Raw genomic sequence first — 21,629 nt, 5'->3', positions numbered from 1 at the left:
CTTCCATTTTTTTGCACATGTAATTTTAGTATCACAAGGTTATTGCATGCCTAGAATCTTATGTGTGCAGATTTGGTAGCTGGTGGCTCTACCTTCTGCTGTTCGTCTACCTGTTTGGTGCACACACTACTTTTTAATTTGGGTTTTGGGCTGAGGTGTTCAAAGGGGTTTGGTGGATATCTGCATATAGGCAGCCTTTTACATTATGTAGAATTGTGTATTTTAATTTAAGGGAGAGGAGTCCTGAATATAGGAAGGATGGCTATGGATACCATTCTAAATGTACAGCTGAGTTTTTTGGGAACATGAATTTAAAGGCAGGATTGAGGTCAGTTAGGGAATGTTGCTCTTGCCATCATGTTCTGACTGTCCTGATATCCTGAAAATCATCTTGCCCTGGATATTTTAAATACCAATGATTAATGCTGCTAGAGGCATTGCCAGGAGCCCAAAGACACTTCGACTGTGAGCCACTTGAAGTGAAAAAAGACTGCAATAAACCTGGAAGCAGTGAATGTGACTGAAAGGGATTCTGTTCTGAAAAAACTACTGGAGGGGGTCCAGAGGTTTCCCCATATTTATAGGAATACTGGGTTTGTCCCTCTCTTGGAGTGAACTGGGGGCCTGCAACCAGCTCAAATGGGACCCACTGAGGTCAGTACTATCTCTATTGGCCCTAAATTGCCTCTCAGGTTTCCTGCCTCTCTTTTTTTCCCCTCAGTTCCCTGCTATCTTCTCCCAAAGATCTTACCCCGTTCTGCTCTTTTTTCTCTACATTCTGTTGTCTGTCTTTTCCCATTTGCGCGCTCTCTCTCTGACTCTTTTTTTTTTTTTTTGGATTGGATTGGATTAATTGATTTTAACTTGAGTGAGTCACTGCTGTACCCCTGGTTAGTTAAAATCTCTTTTTTATGAGGTTTCATTTTCTGAACTTCAAAGTGAAAACAGGGAGGCTTTCAGTTGTCACTACAGAACGAAGATCAAGCTGGAAGGAAACACAATTCAGAACCTGTCCTGTCAGTCTGTATAGGTATGACCACACATCATCATCATTAGAATATGTGATAGGATAGCACAGAGAGAAAAATAATCCGATGACATGCTTATTGCGCCTGAATGCAGAAGACATAATGGCATATCAGAAGAATGTCTACTAAATCCAAGACCTACAAGAGGAGAATAAAGATCCTCTTACTGATTAGGGTGTACTCCAGGATGTACCAATAAGGGTGTGCACTCAGATTCCTCTAAATATTTAATTTCTCAAATGTCCTGATCCTACAATAACAAAGCAAGTGTTTTTGACTCAGAGAATCAATAACATTTTGGGAGCTGCCTCTTTCTCATGTTTATATTGCAGAATATTTACAATAGTATGAACCCCAGGTTCTTTGACCATAGCAATGTAGTAGGGTTCCCAGCTCTCCCCCCTCCGTACTCTTAAAAAAAAAAAAAAAAAAAAAAAAAAAAAAATCAGATTAAGCCCTTATCCAGCAAAGCACTTAAGTATATGCTTAGCCCATTGAAGTGAATGGGAATACTAATCTACTTAAAATAAAACATATGCTTCGTTGGATTGTGGCCTATGTGAATTACTGGACTTTTAAATAAAAAAAAAAAAAAAACAGAAAAACTCAAATATGCAGTTGTACAGTATATTTTCTAAGGGACCAGGATATTTATATCATCACCTAAAACCTTTTCTTCACCTTACACTTGTCTAAACCACCACCACCACCCCCCGCGCCTTTGAATTGTCATGAACCTGGAAACTTATCAAATGCCTCAGGCATTTCCATAATACTGCACGTATCTAGTAAAGATATTGTTGTCTCTGATATATGTGCTCCTGGCTGAATGAAAACTGCATTAAAATGTCTCTACCGACCATTGACAGATGGGATAGATATGATAGAATTTGAATTTTAAAATGCAGATACTTTTATCTTTTAAAGGATATTAACTTTTTGTTTCCAGATATCCCACAAAAAATAGTGTGTGTGTGATTGTGAGAGGCAGATTACTCTGTGAGAGGCAGGACCGTATAATCAGCAGGTTAAACTCATTCCATGAAATGGGCAAAATATGGGGCCCGGACTATAAAGTTTGTCATGTACGCATTTCTTACTAGTGACAGAAGAATGTTTGTACAAAGATTGAGGGCATTACCACGATTATATATTACTTCATTTGCAGGCATTGATCCTGCACAGGGTTCTGCTTGCTCGAACCATGTGGGGCATCAGTTAAGTTGGTGGCACGCCGCATGGGCCTACAGGTGCCTGTTAGCAGAACTGCATGCAGGATTGGGTCCTTAGTAATGTCATTCTGAAATTCAGCAGCGGTTAGTAGGGAAAATATTAATACAGAGCACTTTCAGAACCACCATTGTTCCGTCCCTATTTTTAGGCTATTTTTGCATGCAATTATTTGTTTTGTGTATGTATTTGCAGTTATGCAAATCAGGCTCACAGATCCGCACCTAAATTGTCGGAGAATAAAGCTCTCAAAATCCCATAATGAGATTTCCGTGTTACCAGTCAAATTATACCAGTTAGGCAGTTGACATCTTTTTCAGAGCTGCCATTTCAGACTGTCTGCAGCAGAATCATGCTAAGAACCCTACGTTGGGTTGGTGTGGGTTTGCACTCAGTCCATATTTGGAAGGTTTCCTATGCAACCAAAAGAGTTACTTTGCCTTCCCCACTCCCTTCCCTTTCCCCCCTACCTCACCTCCCACCTCCACCCCCAAGGGCCTGAGTTCCCCAGAATCCGATTATGTCATGGAGACAAACAAAACTAGTGGACTGGGTTTTTGATACTACCCATGGGGTTTGAGGAAAACCTGGGAACTCTTAACTACTTACGTAGCTATGTGCCCTTAGGAGTAAGGCACATCAGATGCTATGGAGTAAATAGGTTTATGGAGACTTTCTTCTCAGAGTGATGCCATGTAGTGTTTTAATAGACTTTTGCCCTTGAACTTGCATCTGGTTGTCGGTTTGTGAAGAAGAGGAGTTCTCTGGTATCTGTTAACTTTAGTTCTATTATATTTGATGTGGATGAATTTGCTCATTCTTAATTACAAAATAAGTCCTGTAAAACTCTCTCATTCATTTCTGTTCTGCTCTAGGATTGACAGGGTATTGTTATCCTCATGTCCTTGCTTGTTTGATGTAGGAATCTAGGCTGTGGCCTAAGAGTTTACATACACTACGGAGCATTACAATTTCACCTGACAGTGAAATCCGTATCCTCCTTACGTTGCATTGAGAGAATGCAGATTTTAGCTAGCAAATACAGAAGCTACATTTTGTGTTAATGAATTAAACCCTAAGGTACCTTTTTATTTACTGTGAATTGTTTTCATTTGCTGACAAAGTTTGGCGTTAAAGATTAGCAGGTACAATAATTTTTCTTGCCAGGAGCGAATTTATATACATCGACTAGAAATGGAGAAGAAAAACCCTCAAAGAGAAGAAATGATATGAGTCACAGTTTTTGGCAAGCATATCCATTACTAGATGTCAGGTAATTAAGTTGTTCCATTTTGAATTTTGTCTAAACCACAATATATGGGATCAGTTTCTGTTAAACAAAAGGGATTTTTAAAGAATTCATTCATAAGATCATTTGCCTAATACTCTGACTAGCATTAGAAAACATAGTAGTGTTCGAGACTTTATGTGTAACGAAAGAGAACATAGAAAAACAGATGGACATTCAAATGAACCTGCAGATCAGTGATACTCTTGCTCTTCATGGTATCAACTAGAAATGGTAACCAATCTCAGTTTATATTTAAACTTTAATAATAATTTTTTTTCAATTCTTGGACTTGCCCAACATGATTTAAAATTATTCCTTCCATCACGTTTGGAGCATGTTCACATAACTTACCATTTCAACTGTATATGTTTGTCATTCCCACAAACCACGGCTGCCTCCTAAAATGAAGTACTCTTTCTCCATTTATCACTTGCTTAGCGATGTCCTCCTCTTAGTGGTTTTAGGAAACTTTCTCTATTTGTCTGGTCAATAAAACAAAAGCATATTTCCATATCCTGCTTTTTTTGTATTGTTCTGAAGGACAGAAAACCCCTGTGTGCTTCTGAATGCATTTAGGTACTGCTATGCTCTTATACAGGGCTGACGAGAGGGGGCGGAAGCCGGTACAAATTACCGGCAGTCCGGAAGGGGCCCAGCTTCCCCGGCTTCCCCCCGCCCTCTCGTCGGCCCTGTTTAGCCGGTCGGCCCTTGCTGGGAGGCCCGAAAAAATTTTTTCACCGGGGCCCGAACCCGCTCTCGGCGGCCCTGCTCTTATATGCCATAAGATACAGCGACGTATGATTTGATGCACGCCCTATAAAGTAATGCTTACCATGTCTGTGAAGGTTGAGTGCACTTTTATGAGACTGAATGGAAGCCACATAGTCGTCATGGGTCCAGGCAGAAAGCAATTTTCACATTACAAATTAACCTAGAATTTTTAATACAAATGATTAGCCTAAATTCCATGTCCCATCATTGGCTGTTTCAAGTACTTATGCCATAGACACAGCTAGTGTGTTTCCTTTTTCATTTAGTTCCTGAAAATACATTCTCTCAACGTCACATGGTTAAAATCTAAATGAAATATGGTAAGCCTGCTTTGGCATAAACACTGGGTGCAGTTTTGTGCAGCAACAGAAGGAACCTTTTAATCATTGTGATCAGTAGTTTCCATGTTTACCTTCCTGGTTTGTTTTGTGCCCCTTTTTAGGTTGGTTTGGTTTGGTTTTTTAAAATTGTATCTGTGATCAAATGCAAAGCATCCATTGTTCAAGTTATTCTGCTTTCTCTGTGCAGGCTGTGCAACTATTACTCCACCTTTGCTGTGCTATTGCTTTGTTTGGAATTTAGTCCCGAAGGAATTTATGCACCATGCAGGGCTCTTTTATTGTATAAGGTTACATGAAGCCAACCAGTACTCTTCACAAGAAAATAGACTCCCTCACCCTAAGGATCAAAGGGGAGTAGTGTTTGCTTTACTCAGTGAAACAAAACAATGTTTAACCCTTTCTCCCTGATGCCAAAGCATCATACATTGGTATTTCAGATAAACAGGACAGTAAGCAATACTGAATTTACATTGTTTGAACAAGTGTACTGAATTTTAATTCCCCAACTCAAGGTTTAGGATCACGTGTGGTTATCAAAACTATTTTATTTTGAACCTAAAGGAAAGGTTTTTTTTTATTTCCCTCATGACACTTCCCCTTCTTCATTCTGTCCATGGGTAGTCTTGCTACTTAGTTCAAGAGCCTTCTCCTCTGCCACTTCTATTGTCTGAAACAGTTTCTCTCTGTCTCAGCAATTTTCCATCTCAATTCAAATTTCAGCTGCAAACCTCTGATTTCCATGAGCTCTTGATCTTTCTGTCATACTCACTTTGCTATTATTATTTTATATATGTGGCATATCGCTCTATAACTGTATTATGCAACCTTTTGTAAAAAGCGGTTTGGGATGAATTTTGAATGAGAGATGCTTTTTGAAAGGCCCATTGCGTATTGTTGGCAAAACTCTCGTTGACTTCGCTAAGAGCAGAATCAAATTCTTTAAAGTTCTGTTGTAAAACTGTGAAAGGAAAAACTCACATGGAACTACAACTGAACTTGAAATCATACATATTTGTTCTCAGGAAAGCACTGGGATCCGGAAATAATTTTTGCAATCCTAAAGCTGTATGTCTCTTATCTAGATACCATAAGGATAGGGTTAAGTAAATACCTATATTACTAAAGTTTTCTTAACTTTTGGGGAGCAAAAGGTAAAAGTATTTTTTCTTTTTAAAATTTTGAGAAATAAATGCTCATCTTATTTCATCAATTTGTGACTGACTTTTAACAGATATTTGTAGTGAGATGGTTTAGTATAAAAACCAATTAATAAATTCTTGAATTCTGCTGATTTCTGGAGATATTTTCCTCTTTATAAATATTAACATTCATTCATTAACAATAGAGAGTAGATAAATGAGGAACCAAGATGCCGTTCGTCTTTTAACCTGTGGGGGAAAAAAACACTGTCTGGTATTTCTCATGGGTCCAGTTGCTGAAACAGGAGAGTTTTGCTTGGTGATGCATCTGAGCAGTAACCATAAAGGTCTTGTCCATTTCCTGGGGATTAATGACAGGTTTGGCAAGAGAAGATGGCCTGATGCACAGTCTGAGGCTATTAACCCAAGATGGTCATTAATCTCCAGGAAAAGTCCTGTGCTCTAGCTAGTTTCTGTATTTAGATGGCTTGTTCCCCCATCTACCACCCGAGAGGGTATAAGTATCTGTTTTGCTCACCTGGATCTAGAGGGCAGGGAGAAGTCCCACTGAGACTCACCCCAGACAGTGAAAATGTGAACAAACCCCAAATGTATGGGTTTCTAAGGAGTGATGCCTTTTCAGTCAATACGTGCAAGGGATTTCTGGAGAATTATTCCTACCTTTCTACTAACCAGTCAGGCAGGGTGAGATAGCTCTCTCCTTTCAGCTCATGTGGTGATTCATTCTCACTTGAACAGTCCCTGCTATACCACTGTCCTCAGTAATCGTTATTGGGCCTGATTCAGCCAGGCCGACCTGAAGGGAGGGGTGAAAGTGCATGCCTTTGCTCTTGCGGGGTATTTACTGTGGGGAGAGCACAGGTGATGGTGCCAGTGTTGCATTCTCTCAGAGGTTCCATCTGGGAAAGGAACCTTTAAAGCTTGGGCTCCACAGGAATAAACGTTTTTCTGGTTATACCTGTTCCGCCAAGGTCATAGGCTGTGATGGCCACCTCCTGCTTCTCCCTGTGGAGTAGGTTGTGGGCATCTTGTGCTGTGGCTTCCCTGCTCCTAGCAGTCTTTTGGCTGCCTGGAGCACAGATCCCAGTGGAATCAATCAGGCCTGTAATTTATTAAGTGCCATAAAGGTGCATAGAACTTTACAAAACACATTAAAGTCTGATAGTTTTCCCAGACTTATGGTACCAACTGGTGAGTGGGACAAACCATTTTCATTTCCTTTTTGCTCTAAGTTATAAAGCACTTTATTGGTAAAGATTCTCCAGACACCTAGGATTAAGGTTCAGGTTCCTGTGCATTTAACATCCCAGAAAACTTCCGGTTCTTACAGTATGAGTGTTAAACTGTAGAGTTTCAGTGCAAACACTACCCTACACCAAGGGGGGAGGGAGAGTTTCTCCTGCCAGTGTAGGTAAACCATCTCCCTGAGAGGTCATAACTAAGTTGATGGAAGAATTCTTCTGGCAGCGTAGCACTGTCTACACTGGGGGTTAAGTCTGAACAGCTGTGTGTCTCAGTGATGTGGATTTTTCACACCCCTGAGAGATGTAGCTCTGCTGATGTAAGTGTAGACCAGCTCTCAGTTAAGATTTAAAACCATCTAACCTGCCATCTTTAAAGTAGATATGGAAAAGTTCCATGTCTTCATTTTTGCCCACGTATATGTGGAGCATTGGAATATCCACCTCGTTATCTTTTGGATTGTAGAATTTGTCAGCTTCTGAGAGCACACTGGATTTTACATCTCTCGTATAAAAAGGAATTTTTATCACCATCTCAAAAGATGTTTTAGTTTTTTCTCAATACCCAGTAGTAATCAAATTGGTGGCAATTTTTGCCCTTTTAGCATTGTGCTGAAGAAGAGAGTTTTTACTAGGGTCTTCTGATTGACATTCTAGTGCAAGGGTTCTCAAACTGGGGGTCGGGACCCCTCAGACGGTCGTGAGGTTATTATATGGGGGGTCGCAAGTTGTCAGCCTACCCCCAAACTCCGCTTTTCCTCCAGCATTTATAATGGTGTTAAATATATAAAGTGTTTTTAATGTATAAGGGGGGTCGCACTCAGGGGCTTGCTGTGTGAAAGGGGTCACCATTACAAAAGTCTGAGAACCTCTGTTCTAGAGCATTGTATGTATTAAATGGATGTTTTTCTTTGTGTTTGCAAGAGACATATGTCATATGCAATTAAATAAAATGGAATTGGGGTAATATGAGCTGTGCAAATGTCATTAACAGATTTTCTTCCCATTACACTAGCCTCATTAAAGCCAGGGACAGGATCTGGAGTAGAACAGACTGAGGTGCTGCTGATTTCTAATTTTAAACTATTTACTGATGCCATGATCAAAAGAACTGCTAGGAGAGAAATGTCTCATGAGATAGGACTTCATCCTACAAGTTTCTTAGCACCTCCTTTGAAATAGTGAGAACCCTCAGCTCCCATTGACTCTGCAGGAGTTAAAGGCGCTCAAATCCCCACGTGGTCAAAGCCGAAAAAATTAATCTGCCCAGGTGATTAAAAAACCCAAACCAAACTCACAAGAGAGAAAACAAAACCACCACCCAGGTCCTGTAGCTGCCAAACCCCAGAAGTTGGCTCTGTTTTTACTTTTGAAGCTGGACATGAGACTGAATTTAATTAATGGGTTTGACTTGCTCTAGAAACACATAGTAATGAGCCCACCCTCCCCACATTTCTCACAGATGCTGTAAACATACAAATGTTGTTGTGTATTTACTCATGAAAACTTGCCAGCATCATTGTGCTAGATACAGCTGAATGCCTCGAGCAGATGGCAAGCCAACGATTGCAACAAATTCCTTGCTCTTTGAACACACAGATCATTTCCACAAAGAAGCAGCAGGTTACAAGGGATTAGATGGCTAATGCCACTTTCTTGGTTCCACATGAGTTCTGCTCAAAAAATAGCATTAACAGTACTGTTATGGAATATCATATATGCAGGCAAAATGTAAATATTGATCTTATGAAGAATTTAATAACATGTTAAATCCATGTATCCCAAAATATTTGAGTTAGATTTTTCCTGCCATACTGTGGAAAAGTTCCCTAATCCCTTTTAAAACAAACAAGCAAGCAAACAAACAAAAAGGTATCCCCACAAAAGTTTTGGAATTTCTTAGGCCATATTGCTTGTTGTTACTATGTTTTTAGTTACATTTTGTGAAGTATAGGAATGAAACCTAGAAATGGCCAGACTGTATCAGTCCCAAGTTTAGTCCACTATTCTGTTAGTGGCCTGCAACAGATGCTTCAGAGGAAGGGCAAAAAACCCCGTCAGCTGACATTTATGGGATATCCTCCCCCTCCCCCCCGGAAAGTTTTCCACCTATTCTCCAGTACTTAGAGATTGGCATAAATCCTGAAACATGAAGGTTTATATTTCTTCCAAAACTTATTTTTTGTCATCTTTATTAGTAGTATTCTGGAAATTCGTGTTGTCCATATAAATATCCGATCTCCCTTTGAATCTTTCTGAGTTCTTGCCTTCAATTGTATCTTGTGGCAACCAGTTTCATGGGCTAATTGTGTGTTTCTTTCCTTGTTTCTGGTTAAGGCGCCAGATAGGGATTTGGAGAATTGGGTTCGAGTCTTGGTTCTGCCACAACCTTCCTGTGTGGTTTGGGGGAAATCATTTAAGCATGCGCTTAACTTACATGCTTAAAGTCAATGGGCTACTCCTGTGTTTAAAGTTAACTTAAGTGCTTTGTTGAAACAGGGCCTATAAATCTCTGTCTCTCACTCCCTTTTTATAAACTAGGAATAACACTTCCCTACTACATAGAGCTGTGGTGAGTATAATAAATTCATTAGTGTTTGTGAGGGGCTCAGATATTCATGATGGGGGCATATGGATAAATAATTATGGGCTGTACCAGTGCAAACCACACATTTTAATCCAATAAACCTCTCTCTCCATTTTTCAATAACTTTAATAACGTAAAAGGAAACATGGATCTTTTCAAATCTGGTACAGAAATGAGTTTGGGTAACATCTTTCAGTCCAGAGCACATCTTCATTGCCAAGTTTAAACCTTTGGACACATTTGTAACTGCTAACTTAAATACTGACGCTGGTATTTCTTGATGTGAAAGTTCACAGAGTATGTCATCAAAGCACTGGCTGGTTTGGATACTCCTCTTTATGAGAGAACGTTCAATAAATCTCAATCTAAATGTTTCAACTAACTCTTCTGTATTCAACAGCTTTAAAACAAAAGACTCTGCTAATTTATTTTATTATGAAGGCTATCGCTGAAGCACCGAGAGATATTTTATCCTGTAAACGTTTAGTGTAACTCTCTAATGCACAGGTCTTTGTCCTGGTAGTGATTCTGCAGATTAAATGGATTTTCCTGTCCAGTCATCTCCATTACTTAGCAGGTCAAACCGCATTCCCAGGGTGAAATCCCAGCATGGGGCAGTTGCACCGGCTGGACTCTGAAGAAAACAGCCGTAGGCGCTGCTGACTGGGGTGTTCTTGCTGAGGAAGGTGGGGTTGCTAATTGCCATTTTGTAACAAACTGAAGGCAGAGCATTCATTACTGTCCCCTGCCCTTAATTGTTTGCTTGTCTCCTCCACCTGGCACATCATGTCAGTAATTTAGATTATGAGCTCTTTGGGAGAAGGACTTATTTTTTTACTGCATGTTTATACAATGCTTAGCACAATGGGGCCCTATTCCCTGTCTGGGGCTTCTAGGTGCTACTGCAATACAAATAATAATAAATAGTAGTAGGTGGGCTATGTCCAAGAAATGTCACATGTTTGGGCTCATGTAGTTTTCCTTGAATTTTTCTGTTGGAGGGGCAGAATGCCTTTCTTCTCATCATAGAACTGATGGGGGTTCCACTCCAGGATGCATGGAGACCCTGTGTTTCTGTCTAGTGGCTCTGCCTTCTCTAGACCCCTAGGCACATGGCTCCTCCAGCAGTAGTGCTCCCAGGGACTCCTCTTTCAGTGCCCCTTGAGCTTCCCCAAAAGAAGGTTGCAAATCGCAGAGAGGAGAAGAGAGTAAGTTAATGCTGGGAAGGCAAGAATTAATTTACCTTCAAAAGTCCCACAGGTTTCAGCCAAGTTCAGTACATTCTCCTCCGCCCTCCCACCAGCCTCACACTTCCCACACCATGAAGCCCCATCGAGGGGCATTTATGGGGTCAAGGGAGTAGGAGGAGCAATGTGGCAGAAGTTGTATTTCTCTCCCATTCACTCCTGTCAGGCTAAGATATTCTGGGTCCCAGTCCCTTCTCTCCTCTATCATCCTTCACCCTGGGTCATAGCTTGGAAAATATAAAGATTGCAGGTTGATTCCATATAAAAAAGCCCAGAGTAGACAACTTCAGAAGGGAAAATATTAGATCCTGTAATCCCTTCACTCAGAAGATTAGAGATTTAGACAAAAAGTACAGTGCCCTTTGGTTTCACATTAAAAGATTTTGCCATTAGACTGACAGTAAGTAATAAATGTACATCTCTGAAGGTTACAGAAAATCAAAGGACTGGCATAGCAGATATGGTGCAAACACTGCATCCTGCATTTTAAAGTGAATATGGTAGTGTAATATTCTGAGATATAATTAGTTGAATGTGACAGATCTCATGCAATATTTGGAATAATTATCATTATGTATACTAATGGTATAAAGTATAAGCTCAAAAATCAACTCTGTGTTTGTACAGCGCCTAGCACAGTGGGGTCCCAGATTCAGCAGGGCTGTTGAGGAGCTACTGCAATTTTATTTTTATTTTATTTACTACTTGTAATTTGTTGTTTATTATCCCACTGGGCATATAGCTGCATCTTTCGGCACCTAAATACCTTTAAAAAGCTGGTCCCCAGTTCCCATTGAAACAAGTGGTTTAAGCCCCTCTGAAAAATCCTAGTCTTAACTCTTAGAATGCTGGTATTTTCCAGCCAAATCAAAGCTTGTGAGGATGCTGCATCTACAGTCTGCCGTGCGATAATAAAATGGGAGCTATGAATGGATGGTAACAAGGCTGAAGACTTTTGAGAATGAAAACACCTCCCTCGAAGTATCACAGGCCCTATCTACACGGGCAGAATGGAGGCTTTTTTTTCCAACCAAGTGAGCTCAATTGAATTAGTTTAACTTGACTGAACCCCTCCTTCCCTGCTCCCTCACCCCCAACACACATGTAGATACAGTTTAGCATCTTGAAGATCACTTGGAGTGTAAAGTGGAATGCCTCGGCTACCACCAGACTAACTAAAACCATGTTAAAGGAGTTAAACTCTGTGCCTACATAGGTGCGTGTGTTCATTCAAATTAAACTAACAGAAAAAGCACTTCTCTTGCCTGCCTGGACAAGGCCTTACTTTGTAAAAAGTAAACACTGGTGCAGCTGGAAGTGAATGCTACTGTGTCTGTTTATGTAATTTGTATATATTGGCTCTTATTAAAGAGAGCAGAGACCACACATCCATTCCTTCTCTATTTCTATCATTACTTTTGTGCTGCTGCTTAGTGGCATGTTAAACAAAACAAAAGTCTACCTGAACATCTGTAAGTTCAATCCTGCACCTCATTCTATACTCAACACAGTTGGTTATGCGTTTAGAGCAGATTTTATCTGGAAATTGAAATTACTACTGGCCACTATTTTGGCAACATCTGTTTTCCTCATGTAATGTAACTAAAAACTGTCTGAAAATGCACTGATGACAGACATTTGGAGAAGATTATGATGTGATGGTTCAAGGTGTATGACAAGTTTCAGAGTAACAGCCGTGTTAGTCTGTATCCGCAAAAAGAAGAACAGGAGTACTTGTGGCACCTTAGAGACTAACAAATTTATTAGAGCATAAGCTTTCGTGGACTACAGCCCACTTCTTCGGATGCATATAGAATGGAACATATAATGAGGAGATATATATACACACATACAGAGAGCATAAACAGGTGGGAGTTGTCTTACTAACTCTGAGAGGCCAATTAATTAAGAGAAAAAAAAAAAAAAAAAAAACTTTTGAAGTGATAATCAAGCTAGCCGAGTACAGACAGTGTGATAAGAAGTGTGAGAGTACTTACAAGGGGAGATAGTCAACGTTTGTAATGGCTCAGCCATTCCCAGTCCTTATTCAAACCGGAGTTGATTGTGTCTAGTTTGCATATCAATTCTAGCTCTGCAGTCTCTCTTTGGAGTCTGTTTTTGAAGTTTTTCTGTTGTAATATAGCCACCCGCAGGTCTGTCACTGAATGACCAGACAGGTTAAAGTGTTCTCCCACTGGTTTTTGAGTATTTTGATTCCTGATGTCAGATTTGTGTCCATTAATTCTTTTGCGTAGAGACTGTCCGGTTTGGCCAATGTACATGGCAGAGGGGCATTGCTGGCACATGATGGCATAGATCACATTGGTAGATGTGCAGGTGAATGAGCTCCTGATGGTATGGCTGATGTGATTAGGTCCTATGATGATGTCACTTGAATAGATATGTGGACAGAGTTGGCATCGGGGTTTGTATGAGCCATTGAAATACGAGATTGGTTTAAATTTCTCAGTGGGGCAGGAAATGACTTTTCCCTGCAATCTTGTCTTTAATTTTATTTTTTTAATCCTATGAGACTGAAGCAGTTAAGCATCTATTTGAGTCTGAGCATACAAAAGTCACGCTGTTCAAAAACGGGTAAAATAAACCAGTACAAGCAAAGTTTAAACCAATGCAGAGTATTCATGCACAAAGTTGCCCTGGTTTAACTAAATCAGTGCAACATCACATCTTTAGTTAAACTGGTGCAACTGTTGTGTGTAGCCCAGGACTGAAAGAGTGTGAAAGGGTGTATCTTTCCATTTACAGCTTCAGAGACAAGTTTCCCCAAAGCAGCAGAGTCACTAAAGCTCCTGTAGTTACTTGGGGAGGAGAGAAATAAATGTCCCGATCCTGCAAGTGTTCTCTGTGGACAGATCCCTGCACCATCACAAAGCTGCATGGATTTCTCTGGGGCTCTCTGCATAGGTGCAAGCATCCACTGGGACCTAAGGACTGGCCTACATGCAGAAGTTGCACCACTGTAGTTAAATCATTGAATTGAAATCCGTATAACTCTGATTTTGGGAGAGACTTCACTCAGTTTGAGTGTGACATATTTGTTTAGCTTAGGGCTCGTCTACACTGGCAGCACTAAAGCGCTGCTGTGGCAGCGCTTTAACATGCCTTGTATGGTCATGTGGCTCCCAGCGCTGGTGCCCTGTCTACACTGGTGCTTTACAGCGCTGGAACTTGCTGCGCTCAGGGGGTGTTTTTTCACACCCCAGAGCGAGAAAATTGCAGCGCTGTAAATTGCCAGTGTAGACAAGCCCTTAGTTTTAGGCCTTCTTTACAAATCATGAAGCAAAGAAGGCAATTTGTTTTTCCTTTTCAGGTTTAGCTTAGTTAAGCTAAATGGGTGCAATTTGTGTGCATGGACAGGACTCTAGTATAGACAATACCGGGAATGTAAATTCTGATCTTCCCTGGGTTTGCAGGAGGACCTCCTGGATGTCTCCTAACATATGTATTATAAGCTTTAACACCTTAATTGAAGGAGTGGGGGTGTTGAGTATTTAACAAAGGCCTCCTTTCTCTAAAATGTACATCAGGGCTTGTCTACACTGGCACTTTACAGCGCTGCAACTTTCTCGTTCTGGGGTGTGAAAAAACACCCCCCCGAGCGCTGCGAGTTTCAGCGCTGTAAAGTGCCAGTGTAGACCGTGCAGCTCCCAGTGCTGGGAGCTATTCCCCTCGTGAGGGTGTTTGGTTTTTTTATAGTGCTGGGAGAGCTCTCTCTCAGCGCTATGCTGCGATTACACAGTCACGCTTTAACATGGCTAGTGAAGACATGCCGTGAGTCACTGAAGTTTAAATAGGTATTAAAATAGAGTTTTTAATGGTCTGATTAAAAATCCCCTTTCCTTTCATTTACTAAGCCTTCAGTCTTGTGATTTCATCTTTTAACTACTTCTCCAGTTATATTGCAATTCTCCAGGCTAGAGAGGAGCTGAATTTCTAAAGTAAAACTCAAGGCGGGGGGGGAACCTTGAAAAAATATATAGACCTTTATAAATCATGAAGCCAAAAAGAACAATTTGTTTTTCCTTTGCAGGTCAGCTTTAATTCAGTGTTCAAGTGATCTACAAGGCCTAGTGTGGGTTGAGATGAATTTCACCCCAAATGACTGTGTTCTTCCAGGTGATTGAGGTCGGCAGGGGTCCATTGTTAGGCCCTGATACTGCACTGAGATCTGCTACTATGGGCACCTGTGCCTGTGTGGAGTCTTGGGACTCTGCAGGCATAGGGGTCTGTTCTAGTTGACCCCACTGCAGTATTGGGGTCCGAGTGTTTTAGATTTCCTGACACTAACTCCCAGTGACTCAGGGTAGAAATTCTCTAGTAATATGCAAGCAAAAGCGAATCACATAAGCTAGATAAGTTTTAAGGAATAATGTATTCTAATAGTGCTGAGCGGAGAATAGTGATTCTGTTTTGTGGAGGATTTTGTGATTTTGGTGCAACTGTTGTGTGTCAGAATTTGGTTTTGTTCCGGTTTGGAATGAAAGCTAACATTTTAAAAATTCTCAGCCAAGTGGAATTATTCTTTTCCACCCAGCTTTACTGGGATCCCGGCCTCCGGGGCAATTTGCATTGTGGGCTACCACAGAACAGGGCAGCCTGGAAGCCTGGGGAGTCCGGATTCAGAGAGAGCCTGCCAGGCAGCCTGCTGAGGGGCCTGAGAGCTAGGACTCGCAGGGTTTCTAGGTGCTAATGAGATGGAAGCCCAAAAATCTGGGCTTCTAGGTATTCAGCTCCATCAGCCCACCAAGCAGGCTGCCAAGGATCCAGACAGGCAAGATGGCAGATTTCTGAGGGAATTTCACCAAAATAGATTCAGTCTTGTGGAACATTTCAATGTTGATGAATTGACAAATATTGACAATCGAAAATTCTGTCTAGCTCTATATTTTAAGTGAACCTAACAGGATGGCTAGTCAGGTTGCACCCTTCAGTCCTCTCGTGAAGTGGGGGAGGGAGGAACGGGCCTGATGAGATGGAAACGTTTTTGACAGTTAGAAAGGGGAATGACACTAGCTCGCCCTGGATGAACAGACCTGCCAGTTTGAGAGACAGAGCGGGCCATGAGGTTGAGAAATGCATGTTTAAGTTTATGCTTATATTTCCTCTGTGACAAAACTTTCTAACACCACAAATGACGTCTTATGAGGCAGACTTAACTATTAAATTTCCATATATTCCTCTTTATATCAGATAGCCTCGGCTGTATGATATAGCCTTAAAAAAAGCTGTAACTACCACATCGCTTTGTTTGCCTTCATCCTATATAAAAGTGTATTTTCGGAGGATTTCCAGAAGACCAGAATATCCAAAAGAAAACCAGTCCACTGGGAACAGGGCTGTTCTGACCCCATTAGCTGGGTGGAGCATTTGAAGCATAGTCCCCAGCACCTGTTGAAACTATTATCTCATTCCATGACATCCTGGGCGCATGTTCCATTACTGTGCCACTCTAAGGACTACAGACGTTGAACACAGGTGAATGACTACCTGGAGCTAGCTGAGAGTCAGAGGTTTTGAGAGGCCAGAGAAAGCATCAGAGACAATATAGTTCTTTTTTATATTTTTGAACCTAATGCACTAGTCTACTTGCTCATTGACCCTTAATTGCCATCTAACAACAGAGGACTTTTGCAAAGCAAAATCATTGTTTAATTTGTAACTCCTACCCTGTTTTGAGATTACCTTAAACCCCAGCTTTTGTTATAGAATGCTGCAAAGAAGAGTGAAAGTCATTTCTGGGAAAGAATCGCTCTGTTTTCAGATCAACACAAAGCACTGATAGTCAATGGAAACTATTCTGCAAGGTCATTGTTTTTTGATTTGTCTATCACCACAGGTGATTCACCTGTGCTCACAGTGAACGATTTGAGGAGTAGGTTTTATAGACCTGAAAGATGTGTGGAACTTGGAAGATTAGGTCAGGAAAAGGGCATCTGCATAGAAGAAGGCTAGACTATTAGAGTGGGAGACGGACAATACTAGGGCAGGTTTCAGTGGTAGCCGTGTTAGTCTGTATCAGCAAAAAAAACCCGAGGCGTCCTTCTGGCACCATAGAGACTAACAAATTTATTTGGGCATAAGCTTTTGTTGGCTAGAGCCCATTTCATCAGATGTATGAAGTAAAAAATACAGGAGCAAGTATAAATACGTGGAAGGATGGAGGTTGCTTTACCAAGTGTTAGGTCAGTCAAATGAGATAAATCAATTGTCAAAAGTTATTTTTCCTCCCTTGGTATCCTGCTGTTAATTGATTTATCTCATTAGACTGACCTAACACTTGGTAAAGCAACCCCCATCTTTTCATGTATTTATGCTCCTGTATTTTTTACTACATACATCTGATGAAGTGGGTTCTAGCCTATGAAAGCTTATGCCCAAATACTAGGGCAGTTATTTATGTGGGTTGGACAGAGCAGTGGGTGAGGAGGAACTTTAGTCTTGTGGGTAAGGCACTAGCTTGGGACTTAAGAGATTGGGGTTCAATTCATGGCTCTGCCCCAGACTTCCTTTGTGATCTTATGCAAGTTGCTTCATTACTCTCTGCCTCAGTTCCCGATCTTCCATCTTTGCCTGTCTTGTCTATTTAGACTGTAAGCTTTCTGAGGAACAGAATGTTTCTTACTATGTGTTACTTCTACAGCACCCAGCTAGGGTGACCAGACATCCCGTTTTTAAGGGACAGTCCCATATTTAAACCCTCCTGCAGATGTCCTGACTTTTTCTTAAAAATTGGCAAATTGTCCCGTATTTTCTGTCCCTCCACCACCCATCAGTACTGGTGGGTCCTGCTGCTGACCGGATCCCTGCTCGCCAGCCACCTGTCATGAGTGGTGGGGTCCAGTGACTGATGATGGGGGTGGGTGTGCAAGGCTGGTGGCGGGGCAAAGCTACAGCACGCTGGGCCGGCCAGTCCCCCTGCTGATCCATCAGCTGCTGGCTCTCGGCCAGCAGGGCCCCGCTCCCCCATCCCATTTCCAGCTGGCACTGGCTGCGCGCTGCAAGCTGCGGTGGCTGATGAGTGTGGGCAGGTGCCAAGCGGCGGCCGGTTATGTGTCACCACTGCTGCCCACTCATTGACCCTTTATGTGCTCCCCTCTCACTGTCCTCTCCCTGCTTTGCCCCATCATCCCCCCCATTCCTGCTGCTCCTTCATATCCGCCCCCAGCAGGGCGCGTCCCGCTTCCAGCGCTGTGCAGAGAACCAGCTCCTGGATGGAGTGCTCAGCTCATCAACAGCCTGGCGGGCAGGCTCCTTCCTTCCCCCACTGCCTCTGGCTAGGCCAGCGCCCCACTAAAGCCCAAGACCCTCTGGCCCGGGGCGCTGGCCAGGAGGAACCAAGCTCTGTATGTGCCAAAGCCCCACACAGTGCTGGTACGGGGAAGCCTCTCCGCCCCCCAGCTAAACTGTGGAGTGGCAGGAGGGAAGAGTGATTTCTAGCCTGTTCACACCCTGAACCTGCAGACTCCACAGCAGCCCCCTGGGCAGGGCCTTAGCACCCTCTTCATCGGCCCCTGCAGTCAGATTCCCTGGGCCCTTCTGCACAGTGCATTCTTAGGGCTTAACCCCTTCCTGCCTGTGCTGTAGTCGGGGGGGGGGGGGGGGTCAGGTGGCGGCTGGGTTATGGTAGTGGCCAGCAGCAGCCCCATGTGTTGCCTTGGGAAGACACAGCACCAGGTACCAGGAAAGGTGGGTTCATCCCGGGGACTCAGCCAGGCATGGAGGGCAGAGAGCGCTGGGGAGGGTTGGTCCGTCATCACCCCCACCCCCCCATGTGAGAGGGCTGTACAGGAGTGTGTGTGTGTGTGTGTGTGACCTCTTCCTGAAGCCTTAAAGATAAGAAGGTAAATAAAAAGAATCCAGCTATGCAGTATTTCTTTTTAATGGAGGTGCAGTCAACTTGATGTTAATTTGAACATTTGTACTGCATAGTTCTGATTGACTGCCATTGAAGTTGTTTGAATATAAGTAATTTTACTAGGTTTCCCGTATTCAGCATAGGGAAATATGGTCAACCTACGCCCAACACAATGAGGCCCTGAGCTCAGCTGGGGCCTATAGATGTTAACATAGTACAAATAAAAATAAGTAAGGAAATACTATAAATCTAAAGATAATTGTGGTGTCCTTGCAAGCCCAGCTGAATGGGAACAGCCAGTCCTATCTATACAAGGAGAAAAAAATCCCAAATCCCGGCTCCATAAAGTGAGTTTCTTCCTTTTCTTTTGGGAGGCGGAACTGGAAGGGGACTGAACTCCAGGACAGAATGTACCCCAATAAATAAATACTGTGAATTACAAAAAGCCCCAGCATCAGCCTCAGGTACTTCACGGGAATGCCTCAAAAAAGGCCATATATTAAAGCTTCATTGGAGTCAATTACAGTCTTTACTTCCATTAAGAGATATTTAATCCTTACTCTGAGCAAAAGGAACGCATACACAGGACAGAGAAAGGTCTAGCACAGACCTTTGTCCACAGGCGTTTGACAAAGCCCCTTTGATGGAAAGGCTGGCCCTTTCCTGGGTTGTATGTGTTACTTTTTCTTGGAATAGCAATTGAGTGCTGTTTACTGGAAGGAAACTGATGGTTTCAATGAAGCTTTCTTGAATAGGCTTTTTCAGGCATTATGGTGCTGTGCCCCAGATACATTCTGTTTTCTGCAAAGCTAGTTCATAGCATGCTCACAGGTATTTTTTCCCTCTCCTTCAATGAGTAGAGGGTAGCAAAAAAAATCTGTATTTGCAGGAAGGTGGCAAGGGAGTGATGGATGGCAGCTTAGCAACAAGCCCATTCCCAACACCTTTTTCTCAACCTTAGGGAAGCCTCTCTGGGAACTTCTCCCTGGAAACTGGGCTCCCTGTGCCAGGTGGGAGGGGATTTGTGTGCCATTGTTTCTTTCTAAACCATGTGGGAGTTTTTTTGGCATCAACTAATGCTGCCCTTGCCAGCATTAGACTGGTTTCCCCTTCCTCGAGCATGCCCCATAGATGGTGTTGCGTCTTTCTGCTATCCCCAACACGGTAGAAGTTATGGAGGGTAACAGTTCACAATCTCACATGGATGGATTGTTTGAACTAAAATAAAAAATGGCCTCTGATGAAATCTTGGTGAGTTAGGTTAGTTTATTTTAACTGCAGAGGTGACTTGTTAAATTGTCCAAATTCTCTTCTGCACATTGGGCTCAATGAGAGGAGTAATATTGCATGCTGTGAGAGTAAGAGATAAAACAAAGAGCAATTGAATTGGCCAGAAAGATCAGTTTTTACTAAACAAAGAATTCTCAGGCTATGATTAACTTTATTTCATGCTGAGGGTAGAACATACAAATCTAGGCTCTTTCATGGAACAGTACATAACAATACCAGCCCTGTAGCAGGGAGAGCATGCCACTGCTGGATTATCTGCAGTAAACCTGCTTCAGAGAAGTTCAGTAACAAATATTTATTGCCACCATTACGAGTGCTGCGAATCACAGACACTCAGATAAGCCTGTACCGGCTTCAGGTGCTCATCTCTGATGCTGGCCACATGAAACCCAATTTGTTTGTTGCAAATTTAGCACCTGTTCCACATCAGGCTTGAATGATACCGTGAGTGGAACTAAGTGTCCTGAGATTTACAGAATTAGCGATCTACAGACTCCAAAATCCTCAGATGGTCTTTAAGAGAGACTTAACAGGATTTTTGGGGTGGGGGGGCGGAATTCCTAGCTCTTTGAAGAGTAAATAGGATCTAAGGGAAAAATGAGTTTCTGTTGGTTTGTTATTTCAAAGGGGACTTAGGTAGATAACAGAGATGACATTTGCATGGCTGCCAGCCTGGAAAAACTTTTGGGTGGGTTGTAAACAACAATCATCTTAAAGCTGGAATGTAAACAGAATGAAAAGTTCCTGGAACATATTTATAAATGCCTAGAGTCTGCATGAGGGTGAAGTTACATCCCTGGTTTGCTACTGCTGGTCTTTTTGCTTCCTGCAAAGGAGACATGACATGGACCCCCTCCCCCCCCAAATATGTCTTAAACTTGTTGCTCAAGCCAGAAAAGAACTGAAAAGAACTGTGCTTGGCAGGCTTGAAGGAGAAAGCACCATAACTTGGCAACTACCCTTCTCCCACGCCCATGGTGGCTAGAATGTTTGACAAATGGCTGTGCAGAGAGTATATTCTCTGGGCAGTGTGCCTGGGAAAAAAACGAATAGAGGGGATGGGCTGAAAGAAGTAGGCAAAAAGGGCCTCTACGTACAATGGGAAGATGTTTGGTGAAGATGAGCTGCCCTCTGACTTTAAACAACAATCAGACTCAGCGTAGCTTAGTAAAACCCAAGCCCAGGCTCTCCCCACACACCTGGCCAACCATCCTCTTTATCAGGGGTGGGCAAACTTTTTGGCCCGAGGGCCACATCGGGGTTACGCAACTGTATGGAGGGCTGGGAAGGGAAGGCTGTGCCGCCCCAAACAGCTTGGCCCCCACTCCCATCCGCCCCCTCCCACTTCCCGCCCCCCTCAGAATCCCCAACCCATCCAACCCCCCCTGCTCCTGTCCCCTGACCGCCCCCTCCTGGGACTCCCACCCCCTATCCAACTACCCTCTGCTCCTTGTCCCCTGACCAACACCTCCCGGGACCCCCGACCCCTCACTGCCTCCGGGATAGCACCCTCTTATTCAACCCCCCCACTCCCTCTCCCCTGACTCCCACTCCCAACTCTCCCTGT

General features: G+C 42.6%; 1 protein-coding gene across 3 annotated transcripts in view; it reads right to left on the bottom strand.

Moving 5' to 3' along the window:
• Window positions 1-21,629, bottom strand: part of C5H4orf19 (chromosome 5 C4orf19 homolog) — a 74,304-nt gene that overhangs the window by 37,501 nt on the left and 15,174 nt on the right. The window contains exon 1 of one of the 3 annotated variants that reach the window (XM_054030813.1): window positions 4,382-4,460. The exons of the other annotated variants lie outside the window; for them this stretch is intronic. The gene's annotated coding sequence lies outside the window, so the exon portion shown is untranslated. Of the gene's footprint in view, window positions 1-4,381; window positions 4,461-21,629 lie in introns of those variants that run through there. 3 annotated transcript variants of the gene reach the window in all.

Source organism: Malaclemys terrapin, chromosome 5, assembly GCF_027887155.1.
Source record: "Malaclemys terrapin pileata isolate rMalTer1 chromosome 5, rMalTer1.hap1, whole genome shotgun sequence".
Lineage (NCBI taxonomy): Eukaryota > Metazoa > Chordata > Testudines > Emydidae > Malaclemys > Malaclemys terrapin.
This window is presented reverse-complemented; position numbering and strand designations above follow the sequence as displayed.